We start from the raw sequence: 20,833 nt of genomic DNA, 5'->3' as shown, positions 1-20,833 counted from the left end.
GCCTGGTTGGTTACTGTCCGTGGGGTTGCAAAGAGTCAGACACGACTGAGCGACTTCACTATCTATCCACTATATGATATTTGTCTGTCAAATTAGTTTTTGTCTTTTCCAGATACATGCCCAGAGAGTTTGCAGAATCATATGGTACTTCTTTTTAGGTTTTTAAGGAGCCTTCATTCTGTTATCCGTAGTGGTGTACCAATTTATGTTGCCACCAACTATGTAGGAGGATTTTCTTTCCTCCACACCCAGTTAGGGGCCTTTTTAATCATCATCATCACAAAAGGACCTGGACTTGTAAATACATGGATATATATGCTACATATTATCCTTCCAATGGATTGCTGGGACTTTACTGTTTCAGCTAAGGTCCCATTGACCTTGCAGTGGTTGTGGGTGAAAATGCTTCCCTACCTTTCTCCTAAATCATCCAATCTTGGTGACTAACATGAGCCCAACATTTAATGTATCTGACAACTCTCAGCCCTTATGGGTAAGCCTCCCTGGGCCCTACGTCCACACTTACATCCATGTCTATAGTTTTGTTTTGTTTTTTTTTTTCTTAGTCCATGGAGGAGGCCTTGCCACTCATCTGACAGCAGCAGGCTTAAATAAGTTTAAGAATAGGAGCAGGAGCTTGCAGCTGTATTGCTGCGATGGGCAAAGCCACCTTGAGCTGGCAGAGCTGTTGGAGAAGGGCAGTGAAATGCAGCGGGGAGCAGGAGCAGGGTAAGCCCAAGAGGGAGCCCAGCTTGGAGTGCTGGCACTTGGCTTTTCGTTTCAGGCTCAGAAGTGGGTGCCAGTGTCTTTCGGTTTCTCCTACTCAGTTTTACCTTTAAAACAGTTCCCTTTTCTCCAGACAGCCCACACAGTCCTGTTAGTAATAAACCATGCAATGACCACCTTCAAGGAGACAAAGGAAGGCCACTCCACCTCCTCAGAGGCATTGACTGCCTGCTGAATGTTTGACTGGACATGGTCGTGATAATGACAGTCTCATTCTAAAAAATTTATACGGCTCCTGCTGTCTTTCCAAAGAAACCACACTCTGCTGTCAAATTAGTTTCTAGTGCTTCTGGGGAGCTGAATGCCAGGCTTTTGAAATGTCCCTGCTTACATGGTGCCTAATAAATGCCAACTCACATGTTGCTCATCAGATGGGTGCCGTCTGGTGTATTGGACAGAGATTTCAATTGGAAACAGCAGAGAAACGGGCATTTACTAGACTTCTGGGTCTGAGTTTCCTCTCTAAAACTGGGAAAGAGTGTTTAGACAATCTTTAAGGTAGATTTCATCTGTTAGAGCACAAGCAATAAATTAAGGATGGAAGTAAGCTTCATGAGGGGTGGCCATCTGTCTTGTTCATTTCGTATTCCCATTGTCTGGCATGGTGACCAGCAGGTAGCAGTTGTAGAGTAAATATTTGTTGAATAATGCCTGACTGACTGAATGGATGTCAAAGTAATGAAGAAATCCACGGCATGTATTATTGTCTTTTATGCTCATTTTAATGGGATTTATGGGGGAAAAAAAAAAAAACAGGAAAAGGAAAAAAATCGCTGCTTATATAGTACCTTTGACAAGTGTGTTAGCTGTGATGTATGAGAGTAATGATAGATTTGTTCCTCTTGACTCATCAAACCCCTGGACAGTTAGTCTCTTTATTGGTCTTGGGTGTTTTATAAAAACTTGCAGTGTACCAGTCTGAATTAAATGTCCTGATGGGCTATGGTTGGCAGTGGCCACCAAGGGTGGTGAGTGAGAGAACTCAGAATTCATTTTTCCCTCAGACTTCAGGTTTAAGTTGCTAAGAGATGAAATCTAAGAAACTCAGTTTAGACAAAATAGAGAAACTTTACAGGTTAAGAGCTTAACCTGGGTGGCTTAACCTGGGCTTCCCAGGTGGCGCTAGTGGTAAAGAACCCATCTGTCAATGCAGGAGATGGAAGAGATGCTAGTTCGATCCCTGCGTTGGGAAGATCCCCTGGAGAAGGAAATGGCAACCCACTCCAGGATTCATGTCTGGAAAATCCCATGGACAGGGGAGCCTGGCAGGCTACAGTCCATGGAGTCACAAAGAGTAGGACATGACTGAAGTGTCTTAGCACATGCCCTACAAGTAATCCATAGGTTAAGGGAGATGGTGTACAGACCCAGTGAGTGAGAAACTCAGGAGAAACAGTTAAGGAATAGGGAGCTTGATATCTGATATCAGAGTGAAGACTGGATGAGTCAGAAACAGATATTTCATTCTAGGGCCCCACACGTGAGAGTCTTCATTCTAAAAGTGCCTATCTGCCTCCACTTTTCCCAAAGAGAGTTTGTTCTGTAAGGTGGGTGATCTAGATGAATGGAGAGAATAAGAGTTTCAGCATTAGACCAAAGCGAATTTGAAAGCTGGTGCCATCATCTACTACTTTCATACTCTGGAATGGCTTCTTTCTCGGAATCTTGGTTTCTCCATCTTTAATATGTAGGTAGTAACCGTGCCTACTTGCCAGTGTTACTGTGAAGACTAGGTCAGGCGACAGGTATGTAAAGCACCTAATTCTGTGTCTGGCACACAGCAAGTACTTGGTAAATGTTTGTTTTGTTTTCTCTTTCTCATTCCTAGTCAGTCATTAATTATTCATTGAGCACCCAGAGTTTGGTAAGCTCTGTGCTTGACATAGACGTGAAAGAAACAGTCTCCTCTCCCCTGTAGCTCACGGCTGAGTGGAAGGAACAGTAAAAACAGTAAGTATACTAGAAATACAGAAGTATGAACTGGGAGTATTGAGAAAAAGAAATGCTCAGTTCTGTTTTGAGGAGTCAGGAAATTTATCCACTTCACTCCATGTCAGGTATTTTGAAGATGCCTACGAAGATCCCCAGTTTGGGGAAAGAAAATGTTCTCTCTTATCTTACATGTTGTTGTCTGGGATTTTCATTTTAAAGGTTTTAATTCTTCCTTTGAGTTGTACGAATCAGGAACACTTTCTTGATGATCTGTTAAAAATAGCAGGGTCTCACACATGTCAATTATGTGTGGCAAGTGATAATAATAATAGCTAATATTTATCCCTGGTGGCTCAGACAGTAAAGTGTCTGCCTACAATGCGGGAGACCCGGGTTCGATCCCTGGGTCGGGAAGATCCCCTGGAGAAGGAAATGGCAACCCACTCCAGTATTCTTGCCTGGAAAATCCCATGGATGGAGGAGCTTAGTTGGCTACTGTTCATGGGGCTGCAAAGAGTTGGACACGACTGAACGACTTCACTATCTATCTATCTAAGAATATGACTAATAATTACTAATTCATCTTTATTATGTGACAAGCATTTTTGGAAGCCCTTTCATTCATCATCTCAGTTAATTCTTCACAGATTCCTGTAATATACATTTTATTATCCCATAACACTTTTGTTATCCCCATTTTACAAGGGAGGAAAGTGGAGTTTACAGAAGTTAAGTGATTTCTGCAAGGTCACCAGTTAATAATTTGCAGAATTGTGACTTGAACCCAGTTTTGTCTTCCAAATTCGTGCTCTATAAGAGAACATGCTGCCTCCAGAAATCTCTTTATTTAGAAAAGAGAAATAGCATGGTTGAGTTTAACTGCAAATCCAAATTAGAATATTGGAAATGATGTTTGTTCATTTCTATATAATCATTTAATTTTAATGATCCTATTTCCTTATCAGGATGACATTCTTTTGGAAGATCTGATGATTACATTTGATATCTTTGTTGTCATTTAATTCACTTAACATCTGGAGCAGCTGTTCTCCCCACCCCACCCCCGCCCTAAGGGGTGGTAATTGTAATCTTTAGGGAAAATTTTTGCTTTTTCTTATACATCTTCAATATTGAAAAACAAAGCAAATGGTTAAACCAATCTCTGAGTCATAGCTGACACATTTTCAGAGTAGTTCTTAGCTTGCATAAAAAAAAGATAATGTAGACACTGTCAGAATGAGAGTTAAAGAGCTCAATTTTGGGTTGCTAGAGAAATCATCTGTAATCATGAGAGAGATTACTTGTGTGTTCATTGAGTTTAGAGCTCAAATATAGAATTCTCTGTAATAGTCACATATTTTTCATATGTTGGGAAGGAGAAATGTATGCTTCAATAAACAAGTCTTGGTGATAAAGACCAAATGAGGAAGGTGGGAACGGTGCATAACTCAAATCTTAGGCTCTTGCAAATTTCCCTCTGATGTTCGGGGCAACAAATCAGGGGCGCTCATCTCAGATAGAGTTCAGGTGAAAGACACTTACTCAACTCAAAGTGAACCCCGTAGAAAAAAAGGCAAATTCAACTTTTTTGACAATGAATGTAACACAGGGTATTTGCTTTGGCTTGGAAGCAGAAACATAATTTTGGGAAGATGCATATGGCCATATAGTTCTACAGATGGCCACCAAAATGTTGAAAAGTCTCACTTGCCACCCAAAACCCATTCTGATGTTTCATTGTTGCTTTTTAAAATTATGCAGATTTTAAACATGCAGATAAATACAGAGGCTATTATTATAGATATCAGCATATCTACTTCCTGGTTTGGACAAAGCTTCAGGTTTTTTTTCTTTAAGAATGGAACCTATTCCATCTTTCCTCAAGTGGAAATCAGTATTTTGAGTATGATGTTTGACGTTTCTTCAAGAGTTTAAAATTTTACTGCATATGACATATCTAAAACAAAATGTGCTTTAGATGCTGTGTATTTTAAAACTTTGCAAAAATGCACTCATACTTAATATGAAGTTATCTCTTTACTGTTTGGGTTTAGTATCAATTTTGAGATTTATCCCTGTTGATATATAAGTAGTTCTGATTCATTCATTTTAACTGCTACTTAGTATTTAGTTAAATGAATATAAAAATACTTATTTACCACGTCTTCTGATGATGAACCCTTAGGCAGTTAACAATGTGGGGCTATAAACAATCTTTAATAACTATTTTTATCTATCCCTTTGGCCTCAAGTGAGAAGATATTGTAAAGCAGAATGTCTAGGACCAGATTGTTGGATCTTGCTATATATGCATTTTCAGTTTTAGTGGCAATTTCCAAATTATATTTTAAAGTGGGTTTCCCAATTTATATATCCAGAAGCAGGGTGTATAAGAGTACCCTGTGCTCCATATAAAAAGCAATAACTAAATCATTTGTTACTGTTAGACTTTCAGTTTTTGCCAATCTTATGGGCATAGAATGATTCTTCATCTTTGTTTTAATTTGCATTTGCCAGAAATACATTTGAGGTTAGGCTATTTTTATCTGTTTATTGGCTATTCAGGTTTTCTCTTCTAGGTTTCATGTTCATACCCCTTGCCCTGTTTTTATTTGGAGTGAATTTCCTTTTTCTTATTGATATGTAGATCTTATGTGTTCTATCTACACATTTTTTCTTGGTGCCTTTTAAAAATTTTGGCAGTGTTGTTTTTGCAGATGATACAATAAATTCAGTGCAGTCAAGCTCAAAATCCTAACATGTATGGGTGTGTTCATGTGTTATTTGATGGCTTCTAAAAACTCAGCAGTGGCCACAGGACTGGAAAAGGTCACTTTTCATTCCACTTCCAAAGAAAGGCAATGCCAAAGAATGCTCAAACTACCACACAATTGTACTCATCTCACATGCTAGTAAAGTAAAGCTCAAAATTCTCCAAGCCTGGCTTCAGCAATACGTGAACCGTGAACTTCCTGATATTCAAGTTGGTTTTAGAAAAGGCAGAGGAACCAGGCATCCAACTGCCAGCATCCGCTGGATCATGAAAAAGCAAGAGAGTTCCAGAAAAACATCTATTTCTGCTTTCTTGACTGTGCCAAACCCTTTGACTGTGTGGATCACAATAAACTGTGGAAAATTCTGAAAGAGATGGGGATACCAGACCACCTGACCTGCCTCTTGAGAAATCTGTATGCAGGTCAGGAAGCAACAGTTAGAACTGGACATGGAACAACAGACTGGTTCCAAATAGGAAAAGGAGTACGTCAAGGCTGTATCTTGTCACCCTGCTTATTTAACTTATATGCAGAGTACATCATGAGAAACACTGGACTGGAAGAAACACAAGCTGGAATCAAGATTGCCAAGAGAAATATCAATAACTTCAGATATGCAGATGACACCACCCTTATGGCAGAAAGTGAAGAGGAGGTAAAAAGCCTCTTGATGAAAGTGAAAGAGGAGAGTGAAAAAGTTGGCTTCAAGCTCAACATTCAGAAAATGAATTTCATGGCATCTGGTCCCATCCTTTCATGGGAAATAGATGGACTGTAGCACACCAGCCTCTTCTGTCTTCCACTATCTCCCAGAGTTTGCTCAAATCCATTTCCATTGAGTCGTTATCTATTTTGTTTTATTGTACATCTTCCTCTTTAGACTATATGTTCTCTGGGGATAGTTTCCTGTATTCATTGCTGAACCAACAAGTCTAGAGTTCTGTAAGGTATGTTATGTAATAGATTTTCAAATAGTACCTGTTGAATGAATCTATTCTATACTTCAATATCTTGTCTATATATTTCAATTCCACCAAGGCCTAGGATATAAATGTAGTTTGCATTAAATGTACCAATAGCTTCTTGACAGTAGGGACTTAGGATTGAGAGTGTGGGCTTTGGATTCAGAAGGAGTTGGTTTTCAATCATTCTTTTTCTACCATTTACTGGTGGTATGATTGTTTACTTAACCTAAAACTGTTTCCCCCCTGTAAATGTTGACATAATTACAGCACCCTTGAGGAACAAGATCTGACTTACTTTTTCAAAGACTTGCTGTGGTGACTGCAGTGGGGGTAAGGGAGGTAAGGGAGTGGTAAGGGAATGCATATGGAAACAAGGAGATGATGAGGGGATGTAGACAACTGGGGTGATGAGCATACTCGGCTTGGAGAGGAAATGCTGGAGGGCATGAGAAACAGCTAACTTTCCCATTAATTTTAAGGATAGAGCCTGCAGAGTTTAGTAAGAGTTTCGCTTGTAAAAAGGCAGTTGAGAATATCTCCAAAAGTTTTGGGCTGAGAAATTGGGAAGGTTGGAGTTGCCATTTACTAAGCTGGGAAATGTTCAAGGAAGAAAAGGTTGGGGGAGTGTTACTATGGACATTTAAGTTTGAGATGTGGTTTAGATGCCCATGCGTAGTTGTGGAGTCGGCAGCTGGGTGGAGGAATCTAAAGTCAGGAAGGATATAGATGCAATCAGAAATCATGAGAACGTGTAGAAGTATTGAAGCAATGAGTTTGAGGAGAGAAGAGAAGAGTTTTGAGGTCTGAGTTGTGCTCTCTCAACATTTAGAGGGTGAGGAGATAAGAAGGAACCAGTGAAGAAGACTGAGAAAAGTGGCCAGTGAGGAAGGAGAAAATTCAGGAGAGTAACAGACAAGAGAAGAGGTGTTTCCAGGAGGCAGGGGCGACCCACTATGTTTGCACTGCTGGCCTGTCAAGTAAGATGAGGACTAAGAATTGACCCATATTAAGTTAAATATAAATAGTTCTATACCTTGTCTTAAAGGTATGTGTGGTGGAGTTTGACCCAGGAAACTTCTGAAAACCTCTTTTATAAAAAATAAAAAACAGACAGAAAAAATTCCCTCCATAATTGATCTCTTTAAAATGTTCATGAATTATGCTTTTCAGAGACCATTGATTTACAGCTGGGTGCACTTGATTTGGCAATCCCTTAGTTGTGTTTTTTATTTTAAAGACTTTTATAGAAAACTTTAGGTTTACAACAAAGTTGAGAAGAAGGTATAGAGATTTCCCATATCTCTCCTTCCCGCACACAAACATAACCTCCTGTTATCATTATCAACAAACTAAAGTGGTACAACCACTTTCACGAAGGATGAACTTACATTGATACATCATAGTCACCCAGAGTCCATAGTTTACCTTGGTATTCACTGTTGGTGGTGTACATTTTATGGGTTTGGATGAAAGAATAATGAGATATATCCACCATTATAATACATACAGAGTGCTCTCACTACTGTAAAAACCTTTTGTGCTCTGCCTGTTCATGTCTCCCCTCTTCCTCCACATGCGCCACTGGCAAACACTGATCTCTCTATTGTCTCTGTAGTCTTGCCTTTTGTTGATTAACATATGGTTGGAATCATATTCACCTTTTTTAGATTGGCTTCTTTCACTCAATAATGTGCATTTAAGGTTCATTTCTTTTTAATTGACTAATATTCATTGTCTAAATGTACCATGGTTTATTTATCCATTCACCTACTGAAGGACATCTTGTTTGCTTCCAGGCTTTGGCAATTACGAACAAAATGACTATAAACATATGAATGCAGGTTTTTATGTGGACGTACGTTTTCAGCTCCTTTCATTAAATGCCAAGGAACACAATTGCTGGATCAGATGGTAAGAGTGTGCTTAGTTATGTTAGAAACCTCCAAACTGTCTTCCGTAGTATCATTACCATTTTGGATTTCCACCAGCAAAGAATAAGAGTTCCTGTTGCTGCACATCCTTGCCAGCACTTGGTGTTATCAGTGTTTTAGATTTTCCCATTCTAATAGGTGCATAGTGGTATCTCATTGTTGCTTTAATTTGCACTTCCTCATGATATGTAAGGTAGACTGTATAAGTTTTCATACACTTATTTGTCATCTGTGTATCTTTTTTAGTGAAGTGTCTGTTAAGCTCCCAGCCCATTTTTAATTTTAATTTTTCACTTTTTTAATTGGAGTATGATTGCTTTACAGTGTTGTATTGGTTTCTACTGTTGGGGAAGACTACCCCTCCCCACATCAGACCCCAGCTGCAAGAATAACCAGAAGAACTATTTTAAAAGAAGGGGGTCTTAATGACCCAGACAACCATGATGGTGTGTGACTCACCTAGAGCCAGACATCTTGGAATGTGAAGTCAAATGGGCCTTAGGAAGTATTACTATAAACAAAGGCTAGTGGAGGTAATGGAATTCCAGCAGAGCTATTTTGAATCCTAAAAGATAATGCTGTTAAAGTGTTGCACTCAATATGCCAGCACATTTGGAAAATTCAGCAGTGGCCACAGGACTGGAAAAGGTCAGTTTTCGCTCCAACCTCAAAGAAGGAAAATGCCAAAGAATGTTCAAATTACCACACAGTTGCACTCATTTCACATGCTAGCAACGTCTTGCTCAAAATCCTTAAGCCAGACTTCAAGAGTACGTGAACAGAGAACTTCAAGATGTACAAGCTGGATTTAGAAAAGGCAGAGGAACCAGAGATCAAATTGCTAACATCCGTTGGATCATAAAAATGGATGGAAATTCCAGAGAAACATCTACTTCTGCTTCATTGACTACAGTAAAGCCTTTGTGTAAATCAAAAAACAACAACAACAACAACAACTGTAGAAAATTATTAAAGAGATGGGAATACCAGACCAACTTACCTGCTTCCTGAGAAACCTGTATGGAGGCCAAGAAGCAACAGGTAGAACCAGACATGGAACAATGGACTGGTTCAAAATTGGGAAAGGAATATGTCAAGGCTGTGTATTGTCAGCCTACTTATTTAACTTATATGCAGAGTACATCATGCAAAAATGCCAGGTTAGATGAATCACAAGCTGGAATAAAGATTGCTGGGAGAAATACCAATAACCTCAGATATGCAGATGACACTACCCTAATGGCAGAAAGCGAAGAGGAACTGAAGAGCCTCTTGATGAAGGTGAAAGAGGAGAGTGAAAAAAATGGCTTAAAACTCAACTTATAGAAAACTAAGATCATGGCATCCAGTTCCATCACTTCAGGGCAAATAGATGAGGAAACAAATGGAAACAGTGACAGACTTTATTTTCTTGGGTTCCAAAATCACTGTGAACAGTGACTGCAGCCATGAAATTAAAAGATGTTTGCTCCTTGGAAGAAAAACTGTGACATACTTAGAGTGGAGACAGTACTTTGCTGGCAAAGGTCCATGTAGCCAGAGCTATGGTTTTCCTAGTAGTCATGTACCAATGTGACAGTTAGACCATAAAGAAGGCTGATCACCAAGAATTGATGCTTTCACACTATGTTGCTGGAGAAGACTCTTGGCAGTCCCTAGGAGAGCAAGGAGATCAAACCAATCAATCCTAAAGAATTTCAATCCTGAATGTTCATTGGAAGGGCTGATGCTGAAGCCCTGGTACTTTGGCCACCTGATGTGAAGAGATGACTCATTGGAGGAGATCTTGATTCTGGGAAAGATTGAGGGCAGGGGGAGAAGGGGATGACAGAGGATGAGATGATTGGATGGCATCACTGACTCAATGGACATGAGTTTGAGCAAACTCTGGGAGATAGTGAAGGACAGGGAAGCCTGGTGTCCTGCAGTCCATGGGCCTGCAAAGAGTCAGACACGATGGAGCAACTGAACAACAACAACAAAATAAACCCACACTTCTGTCTGGCTCTCTACAAGTTGAGGGATTTGCATGGCCTCTTCATGTTCAGAAATTTGTTAGAATACCTCCCAGAACTCAAGAAAGCGGTACACTTGTGATTATAGTACACTTGTGATCCTCCTTTTATAATAGAGGATCCAGATGAATAGCCAAATGAGGAGATACACAGAGCAGCCAAATGGGGGAGGGTAGGGTGTAAGAACATTCATCCCTGTGGAGTCAGGGTGCCCCCCAGTACATCAGTATATTCATCAACCAGTAACCTCCCTGAGCCTCACTGTTCAGAATTTTTATTGAGGTTTCACTATGTAAGCATTATAGAGTGCATCATTGGTCACATGATTAAATTCAATGCCCACAGAGGGCAGGGGACCAAGCTGAAGTTGACCCCTCCAGTCACGTGGTTCGCCTCTCTGGTGACCAGCCCCCATCCTGAATCTATATCAGGGCCCTTCCAGAAGTCACCTTACAAGCAAGGGATTTTTGAATTCTCTTTCAGGAACTGGGGATATATATTTTTTGTTAGGCCATAGTGATTATCTTAAAGAGGACTGAAGGAATAATTGAGCTCCAGATCTGCCTCAAAGGAAGATGCTAAAAGTGAGATGCTGTCCAAAGAAAGGCAGAGGAAGGACTCCAGTGTGACTCAGGTTGGCACTGATGACCAAGGAAGGCCTGGCTTTTGGGTGGTGTTGGGTAGGACATGGCAGTCAGACCAGTTAGTTAGTTGACAGCATCTTGGCTCAAGAATGGTCCATCCTTTTGAAACAATGTTCTATCATTGCCAGAAGGGAGGTGGAAGATAGGTTGATCCTATTCTCAAACAGTGGTTTAACTAAGATCCTATTCTCCAGCCAGGAGGTTATTAGCTAGGATATATCTAGTAGGTAATAATTGAGGTTGGCCATAATCCCAGCAGAACCCAAGTAGTAATCAGGGAAGGGAAGGGACAAGGTTAAGAGAAACAGCACTTATTAAGGGCTCCAGTGATGACCCACTGTGCCAGGTTCTTTACACCTTCCACAGCCGTCCTTTTAGGTAGAGATTCAGTATTCATCCACATAGGTTTGTTGAGTTATGTCATGTCTCAGGCACTGTAGTAATCGCTGGGGATAAGACTGAATAAGCCTAAGGTGGTATCTATTTGAGGAACTTTAGTTGAGGATAGTTACAAACTGGCAAGAACAGTAAAATATGTTATTCACAATGCAGGATGCTTGATAAATGCATAGAAAGAAGGTAATAAGAATTAGCCCAAACAGTAAAGAATCTGCCTATAATGTGGGAGACCCAGGTTCGATCATGGGTCGGGAAGATCCCCTGGTGAAGGGACTGGCTACCCACGCCAGTATTCTTGCCTGGAGAATTCCACTGGACAAAGGAGCCTGGCAGGCTACAGTCCACTGGACCTCAAAGAGTTGGATACGACTGAGCAACTAACACTTTACTTACTTAAGTCTGTCTAGTTAAGGATACCTACAAACTGGCAAGAACAGTAAAATGTGTCAAGCATAATGCAAGATGCTTGGGAAATGCATAAAGAGAAGCTGATGTTATAAGAGTCAGAGAGAGGCTGCCTTCCTACAGCCACCTAGCTGATAAGTGGTGGAGCCAAGAGTTGAACCCAGGTTTTTCTGACTCCACAGCTAGTCTTTCCACAGTGTCACAGTCTAACCTGAAGAGGCATAGAGGTGGGAAGAACGGCTATGCACCATGGCTCCCAGCCCCAGGGACTGTGGCCCTGGGACTCACTCCAGCCATGCCCACAGGTGTATGGTGATTGCCATGTGGACTGAGTGAAGCTGGGAGTGCCCACTGAAGAGCATCTATGCTGACTGCTGAGTAGGACTGCCCCAGAGGATCCACTGGGGATGCTTCTCTTTGTTTATTACAGTTCCAGCGCAGAGCCCTAGGTGTTCTACAGCATTTGCCTGCCTCTGTCCAGATCTGCTGAGGCAGCACATTCTGGGATGGGCTTGGCTTCCATCCACACTGCTAACTAGGAGGTGGTTGGTGTGAGAGACCACTTCTTCTTTTTACTTAATGAATGGATTGCTCTGCTGAGCATAAGAACCAGAGACAGGGCTCCAGTCTGGTCACTTGTAGCTCAAAGAGGAAGTGACAGATAGGGAACTGCAGAGACCTGCTGTCAGTTTCTAAGCCAGCAAGGCTTATTTCCAGTTTCTGGCGGGGGGAGACTTGGGCCATAAGGCCCTGGCAGATCCTGTACTTGGGGACAAAAGCCTTGCTGTTACCACACAAAGCATCCTCCTCTGTAACACCTCAATTTGAAATCTCTTTTTATCTATTTTCTTCTCTCCTTTAAAAATAAAATTGATTCCCAAAGTCGTCACTGAAAGTGCTTTTGGAAACCTCCACTGTCCAGAGTGGTGGTTATTCTCCTCGGCCTCTTGGTCCCTTCTCCCTTTTGCTTCTCTAACAAATGACTACATTGATCGTACTCTGAATAGCACTCACCTTTGGTTTCTGATGAGTTGAAACAGTGGAGAGGTTTCTGTGCAAAGGTGAGCTATGCGCTGAGCCCTACATAGGGGAGCACTTGGAGACCTTCTCCTGCCAGGGCATCCCGAGGAAGGATGGGGAGATTTTATACTGCTACAAGTACCACTGCAAGGCTCCACCGGAAGCCGTGCTGGAATCTTTGTGCCCCGATGAGGCATCTGGTGTGGGGCAGCTGTGCCCAGACTCAGGCGTGAAAGGCATTACAAGTCATTAATAATAAAATACAAACAGTTGCCAATATGTACTTGTTAAAAGAACAGTTAGATTGGATATAGGATTGTTCCTGTCATTAATTTCCTTGATGCTTAATCCTTTCATTTCCCAATGGGAGAAAAACGGGGATAGATTTTCCACTCACATGCGTGAAATTGAACATCATTATATTTACATCTATGAGAATGGGTCAACTATGTGAAAGTTTTGTGACTTCTGAGTCTAAAGGAAATCAAAACATGTGAGCCTGGGCTGTGGTCGAGTAACTCTAGATTCCTTAGCATTGCATAAAAGCCCCTAGCCTGGGTTGCCCTGTCCAGCTAGCTGTATCTCTGCTACCCGTTATTCACATTCTGTATCCCAGATTTGCTAACCACTGATCTGCTGGTGCCAGGCCTCCTCGGCTTACGTCCACCTGCACTGTGTCTCCTGAAGCTCATGCCCACCCCCAACCCCGTGGAGGACTCAGCTGGGCTTTACCCACAGCTCAGGCACTGACCTTCTCTAGCTTCCACTACCCATGTGTAGTCCCCGTCACAATATTGCAGACTTTTCTAGTATTCACTACGTCAACACTCCTTAGGGTAGAGCCAGAACTTTGTATCCCTAGTGGCAGAATTTGTTCATGTATTTGGAAGGAGGTAAAACGGAGGGAGGAAGGAAGGAAAGAAAGATAGATGAAGGAGACAGGTAGGCTGGAGAGCCCTGTGTGCTTGGTACCTTTCAGAGTTTTCCTGTGGTATCTCAAGCAGATCTCTTCAACCCTTAAGGTTTTGTTTCTTCAGCTGGAAAAAAAAAGGAATAACAAAAATAATATTTTCCTCACTGACGTATTACATTTGTAAAAGACCTAACAGTGCCTGGCCCTCGGAAAGTAAGATTAAATGCCAGTTTCCTGCCCAAGTGGTCGCTTTGGGCAAAGAAAAATAAAAAAGAATTCTTGTGAAAGGAACTGGGAAAAATAATCTATAAAAGCCCCACCCCCACCCCCACTGCCACAATCAACTATTAACTACTGCCCATTTTAGGGTTAAAAAAAATTCTGTTCTTTAAATATGATGCAGAGGGCAGTGTTGCAGAGAGCAAATGATATCTTGGGATATTTTGTGGCAGAGAATGAAACGATGTGTGTATTTTTAATCTTTTTCTTAGAACAGTTCAGTTAACAGTTCAGTCGCTCAGTTATGTCCAACTCTTTGCAACCCCATGGACTGCAGCACACCAGGCCTCCCTGTCCATTGCCAACTCCCAGAGTTTATTCAGACTCATGTCCATCGAGTCAGTGATGCCATCCAACCAGAACACTCACTGCAAATTTTGTCTTGATTTCTCAAGGCTAAAGTAGGGAGGGTGTGATTGTACTGAAAGCACAAGTTAAGTATCTTCATGTTACCATTCTCCAGGGTCTTAGCTCACACTTGCTAGCTCAGGAGGGAAGGATGTGGAGATTAGGATTCTCATAAATTGTGAACTCAAGCCCCATGTGTGCCCGACAGTCTGATCATAGTTTTGTGAAAATATCACTAGATCTGGGGAAAAGAGATTGTTTGCATTATTACTGATTAGGTGACCTTGGTCATGTAGCTCCTCTAAACCTTAGTTGTACAGTGAATATACTGCTTATAATATCTGATGTCAGAAGATTGCCAAAAGGATCACGAGTGATGATGGGTAAGCAGTCTTTTGTGAAATCTGCATGGTGTACCAAGGTCAGTCAGGGTTATGGTTGCTACCAAACATGTCCACAATTCAGGCCTCACCCCATCCAGCCTTCTTGGGAATTTTTGTCTTAGACCTCAGGGTGAAACAGTGCAGTTGAATGTCTAATTTACAGCTCAGAACGCACAGTCTACCAATGCTCTTCTACTAGCGTCCTTGGGAAGATCCTCTTGGGTTTCCAGAAGGATTCTTGCAACATGACTGAAGCCCAGAGGGATGTCAAAGGATTTGGGAACCAAGGAGACCACCATGTCGTAGCTATAACTGCGTGGTTTCCAGGGCTTTGGAAACCTGAAAAACGGAGGCAACTGTTACTGACAGCCTGAAGCCAGGGCTCCTCCAGATCAATGTGAAGCGTCTATTCCCTAGCATTTATGTGCAGAACCATTTCTGGCCCTGTGAAATCTTTTCTGAATAAGCTGGTGAAAAGGTTAGTTGCTCAGTCCTGTCTGACTCCTTGCAATCCCACGGAGTGTAGCCAACCAGGCTCCTCTGTCTAGGGAATTCTCCAGGCAAGAATACTGAAGTGGGTAGCCATTCCCTTCTCCAGGGGTTCTGCCCCACCCCGGGATTGAACCCGAGTCTCTCACATAGCAGGCAGATTCTCTACCATCTGAGCTGCCAGGGAAGATAAGAGTCTTGCAGAATTTATGTAATCACAGGAGTCAGTGACTGCCCTCTCACTGTGCTGTATTTTGTTGAGAAGAAAGAAGTAACAGGACCTGCCAGCACTCAAAGGCAGCAAACTGTACAGAGGCATGGGTCACATCGAGTGGGTCTCCTTTGGGTGGATCAGTCCCATATGGTGTCGGGTAGGGTCTCTAAATAAAGAAATTTTAAAGCACCGACTTGCCTAATCTGAGGGGGTCTAGTTTTTAGTAGGAAAAATAACAGTCTTGTGTATTTTTCATAAAGCCATATTGATTATTTTGAGACAAAATTTTATTTTGAGACAAATTTTCTATATTTTAGTGTTTAAATGCCTTTCTTTGATGAAACAACAGTCATAGTACATATATTTAAAAAAATTCTTGGTGAGTTAAATATGAGGATAGCAATACTATAATAGTTCTTGTGAATTTTTTTTATTGAAAATTTCACTAATGTGTAAAAGTCCACGACTGAAACTCATTTAACCCATTAGCACTTGATTACTGTCCACTTCTTGTATCAATGTAATAGAAAAAAAAAGAAAGTTAACATGTTTCACTTAGGTTATTTATAGACTAAGCATAGTTTTGTCAGTGCCCTTCCCCTGCAAAGCTTTACCTTTACCCTGAAGAATACCCTTGGGAGCGCAGAGTGTACCGATCTGGCCCTGTACGTCCCTCTCCCACACCTGTGCAGCCGTCATCCTGAGGCAGAGGCATGGGGACTAAGACCCCAGCATCCTTTGTCTTGGCCCAAGCTGCTTTGTCAAAGCATAGCTCCTGTCACCTACTCATGAGCCCAGCTCTCTTCTTGACGCTGTTACTTTGTTTCCTTGTCACCATGAACACAGAGCAGACTGTGCAAGATGCTAAAATGTGGGTTATGGGAGCAAAAAGGAAGGAAGAGAAATTTTGTCTTTAATAGTAAACAGAGATGATTTAGAATCGTTCAAGCTAGGTCCTAACAAAATAGGTAAAATTTTAAGACGTAGATGGAGTGAAGATATTGTAAATAGATAAAGGCTTAGGTGGTACTAGTGGTAAAGAACCTACCTGCCAGTGTAGGAGACGTTAAAAGTTAAGGGTTCAATCCCTGGGTTGGGAAGATTCCCTGGAGGAGGGCATGGCAACCCACTCCAGTATTCTTGCCTGAAGAATCCAATGGACGGAGGAGCCTGATGGGCTACAGTCCATAGGATCACAGAGTCAGACACAACTGAGGTGGCTTAGCATGCACGCATACAGAAAGGCTTTTACGCCAGAAGACACAAAACCAGGAGATGCTTTTTCTCTCCCCACTGCCTGTGCACGCGCTGTGTCTTCTGCCTTTCCCCAACCTTGTCCCATTTGTGAGTACCATTACTGACTTTCACAACACGGCTCAGCTGTTTGAGACCTTTTCTGCTTTCCTGTAGCATGGTATGGTACCGTCCTAGGGTACTTGTCAACCTTCTGTATTATGGGCCTCCTTTTCTAGACTGTGAGCTCTTAGAGGCCAAGGGTTATTATGTGTTTTACATCCCCAGTGCCTGGAGACAGTGTACTCATGTCTGGATGTATGAATAATGACTGAATGGTGATGTGGCGAAGGCAGTATGAATGTGAGCTCTGCTGCTGCTGCTGCTAAGTTGCTTCAGGCGTGTCTGACTGTGTGTGACCCCATAGACGGCAGCCCACCATGCTCCCCCGTCCCTGGGATTCTCCAGGCAAGAACACTGGAGTGGGTTGCCATTTCCCTCTCCAGTGCATGAAAGTGAAAAGTGAAAGTGAAGTCACTCAGTCGTGTCCAACTCAGCGACCCCATGGACTGTAGCCTTCCAGGCTCTTCCGTCCATGGGATTCTCCAGGCAAGAGTACTGGAGTGGGGTGCCATTGCCTCTCGTGCCCGACTCTTTGTGACCCCATGGACAGTAGCCTGCACCAAGCTCCTCTGTCCATGGAATTTTCAAGGCAAGAGTACAGGAGTGGGTTGCCATTTCCTTCTCCAGGGAATCTTCCCAACCCAGGGATCGAACCCAGGTCTCTTGCATTGTAGACAGACGCTTTACGGTCTGAGCCACCAGGGAACTGCACCATTGCCTCTACAAGGAGGCATATCTGGATATCAGGCGGTGGAGCAGGAGAGGGTGCTGGTGCATGGGATCAGATCTTGGAAGAGTCTTAATGCAATTGCAGTCATTCACTCCTCAGATTAGGGGGTTGTCGTCTCTGAACAAGACAGTGGAACTGTCAGAACCATGGCTTAGGGCGATCATTTTATCAGGAGGGTGAAAATTCCCAGCCTTCCCCTTCCCTGGCCCTGTGGTTCCGTCAGCCTAGAGATTTGCTAGATACCTTCTAAACTCCCTTTCTGTCATCTTGTTCTATGTGCCTGGCCTGTTTTGTGTCTCAGTGCTCTGCTTCTGTATTTTCAAAGTGTTTCTTTTTGAATTCCTATGGCCAAGGAATATAGTGACATAAGTTGAAGTTCACATGATTTTGTTTCTGAACCAGTTGGGAAGTGTTCCTCGGGACGTGTATCCACTGCCGACAGAGAGCCCAGCTCTGCCTGGTCCATTGTAGCAGGCTGACCTTCCCACAGCCCTCAGGAGGTTGGCCAAGGTGTACTAGAGTTAAAATCAATTTCCTTAATGCACTTTAGTGTAGAACCTAAAACACATAGTCTTTAATTTAAATATCCCTATCTTAGAGTGGCATAAGAAGTCAATTAAAATACCAAGTTCTTTAAGTATTGTGAAGTAAATAAGAGGTATTTAGGGAGGAAATTACAAGTGATACCCTGCTTTATGAAGACTAGTTTCTTTTCTTAGGCAGTCTTCCAATAGAATTATTTGTGCCAGGCTGAGAAGGCCAGTTGGTTTGGCCTTCCACTTCAGATCCTAGAGGGGCTGTGCTTAGAGCCCTTTGCAGGCGTGCTGATCAGTAATAGGTTCCAGTGCCACTCACCCTTGCCACACACAATTACTTGTCTGGGCTGGTCCAAAAGGGGACTTTCTGAAACCTCTGGACGTTCCCCAGAACCAATCTGAATTTGTGCAGAAGGAAGAAAGGAGGTGCAGATCTGCCTAGGTCTAGTCGTGGAGGAATAAGGTTGATGGAAGGAGGCAATTTTTTACTTTCAGTGATCATTGTGTTTCCATTAGGAGCAGATGACCTTCTCAGAAAGGTTATAGGATTGTTATTAGAGATCGTCAGAGCTGGGTAGACATTGGATTAATGGCAATTTGTTAAGTTTCTATAAAGAGTGCTTGAACGCAAAATTCATGGGCCAACACAAAGACATATTTTCAAACCTCAAAGATTGTGTGCTCGAAAGTTTTTGGCTTTAGGAGGCTAGTGTGTGTGTGTGTGTGTGTGTGTGTGTGTGCATGCACACACGTGCGCTCAGTCCTAATTCACACTGCGGAGTTTTCAGGTGAACCGATCAAGGGTGGGGCTGGCTTTCCTGGTGATGCTTTGATTTGATTTCCTCTTCTCCCACATTCTGAGTGCAGTGTCAAACATGGAACAGTTGGTTTGTTCTAGCAAGTCCTCCTGGGAACAAATGTTTTCTGTTTTTATTAAGTTTCTACTTGCAGATTCTTCCTGAATGCTTTGTCTCCATCTGATTTGGAAAACTGCTTTTTCCCCCTCCATGTTTCATATCAAGCTAATATTATGCATCCATCACAGCATGGAAAACTGTGAGATCACAGCTTAGGCTGAAACCCCAGTGCTAACAGTCTCCAGGGGATAAGTGGACCTTCACCATCTCAATCGGAGTAGGAAAGAGATTGTAAGGCAATGTTGTAAGGCAAGTGATCATTGCCTTACAAGTGCCTCACTTGCCTTAAGGCAAGTGATCATTCCCCAGTCTGGAATTCCACATGGCCCCTGATGCTCAGATCTCATGAATCCTCATGATTTCTCACTCTGTGTTTTGTCGTTTTGTTTTTCTAATCTGAAATAGAAGCCATGCCTTTGTCCTCTAAGGCTGGATTGGCGAATATCAATGTCAAGTTTCTTTGCTTTGGATTTGGATTTATCAACTTATTGTGACCATACTGGAAGGCTCTTGGTTACACTGGGGAAGAAAACTGGAAAAAAGAAATGATGACTTAGTAACTGAGGATGACAGATTAAAAAAAAAAAAACACCTCACCTCTTTGAGGCAGTTTATGATCCCTTTCAAACCAAAGGATGGTCACATTCTTTCTCCTTGTTGACCCCGTTATGCTTTGCATCCCTCTAAAATACCTTTTTGTTCATCTCTTTCCCACCACACCTAACTTCTGAGGGCAGGGACTGTGTTCGTCAACTCTAAGTCCCCAGCAACTAGCATAGGGCTTATCCACAGCACATGCTCAGTGGATGATGAAAGTTTATACAGGAGGAGGACCAGAGGGAAATGGAGGCAGGAAGGGAGAAAGAGATTGGGAGAGAAGGCATATTAACAAGTGTATTAGTCTAGATTCTCCAGAACCCATATGATATAGACATATGGAAATGTTTGTGTATATGTGGGTGTATATATATAAATATGTATCATATCTGTTTATGTGATATGTAAATGATTATAAATACATATATAGAGAGATTTATTAATGTAAGACATTAGCTGACATGATTATGGAGGCTGTGACATTCCACGATCTGCCATCTACGAGCTGAAGACCCAGGAAAGCTGGGAGTATAGTTCCAATCTAGTCCTAAGGGCCCTGAAGGTGCAAGTTCAAGGACAGGAAAAGACAGGTGTTCCAGATCAAGGAGTTAGGCAGAGCAAACTCTGTCTTCTTTTGTTCTATTTGGGCTGTCAGTGGGTAGGGGAATGCCTGCACCCCCATCAGGGAGGGCAGTTAGCTTTACCCAGTCTACTGACATACATGCTAATCTCTTCCAGAAATATCCTTCCAGACACACCCAGAAATAATGTTTACCCAGATAGCTGGTTATCTCATGGCCCAGGCAAATCAACACATAAAATTATCTGTCACAGTCACCCAAGAATGAAAAAAAGACTGGTGAAATATTACAAGGATCCTGGGTTAGTCAAATCATCTCATTTTATAGGTAAAGCCTCAGGGTCTAAAAGAGGTCACCTGCCTATAACACACTGCACCCCAAGCTTTGTTCTGCAGTTTTGGTACCTTCTGCTTCCTCTCTCATTCTTTTCCCCAGGGAGAGAAAGGAGGAAGACCAGGCCAATGTGATTGGCTTCCTTTTTGTGTTCTGGGTGGAGACTGCGAGTTGTGTGATGGTAGACTCAGATGAGCTGTAGGAAAAGTACTGTCTTCCTCCTCTTCCCTTTGGGTCTGTCCAGGACCCAGAGATCAGGACCTGGTCCCCTACCCACTGCCTGAAC

General features: G+C 42.3%; 1 protein-coding gene across 9 annotated transcripts in view; it reads left to right on the top strand.

Moving 5' to 3' along the window:
* Nucleotides 1–20,833, top strand: part of DAB1 (DAB adaptor protein 1) — a 467,365-nt gene that overhangs the window by 220,016 nt on the left and 226,516 nt on the right. The gene's annotated exons all lie outside the window — the stretch shown is intronic.

This window comes from Ovis canadensis, chromosome 1, assembly GCF_042477335.2.
Source record: "Ovis canadensis isolate MfBH-ARS-UI-01 breed Bighorn chromosome 1, ARS-UI_OviCan_v2, whole genome shotgun sequence".
NCBI classification, from domain to species: domain Eukaryota; kingdom Metazoa; phylum Chordata; class Mammalia; order Artiodactyla; family Bovidae; genus Ovis; species Ovis canadensis.
The sequence above is the reverse complement of the archived record's forward strand: the minus strand, read 5'-3'. Positions and strand labels throughout refer to the sequence as shown.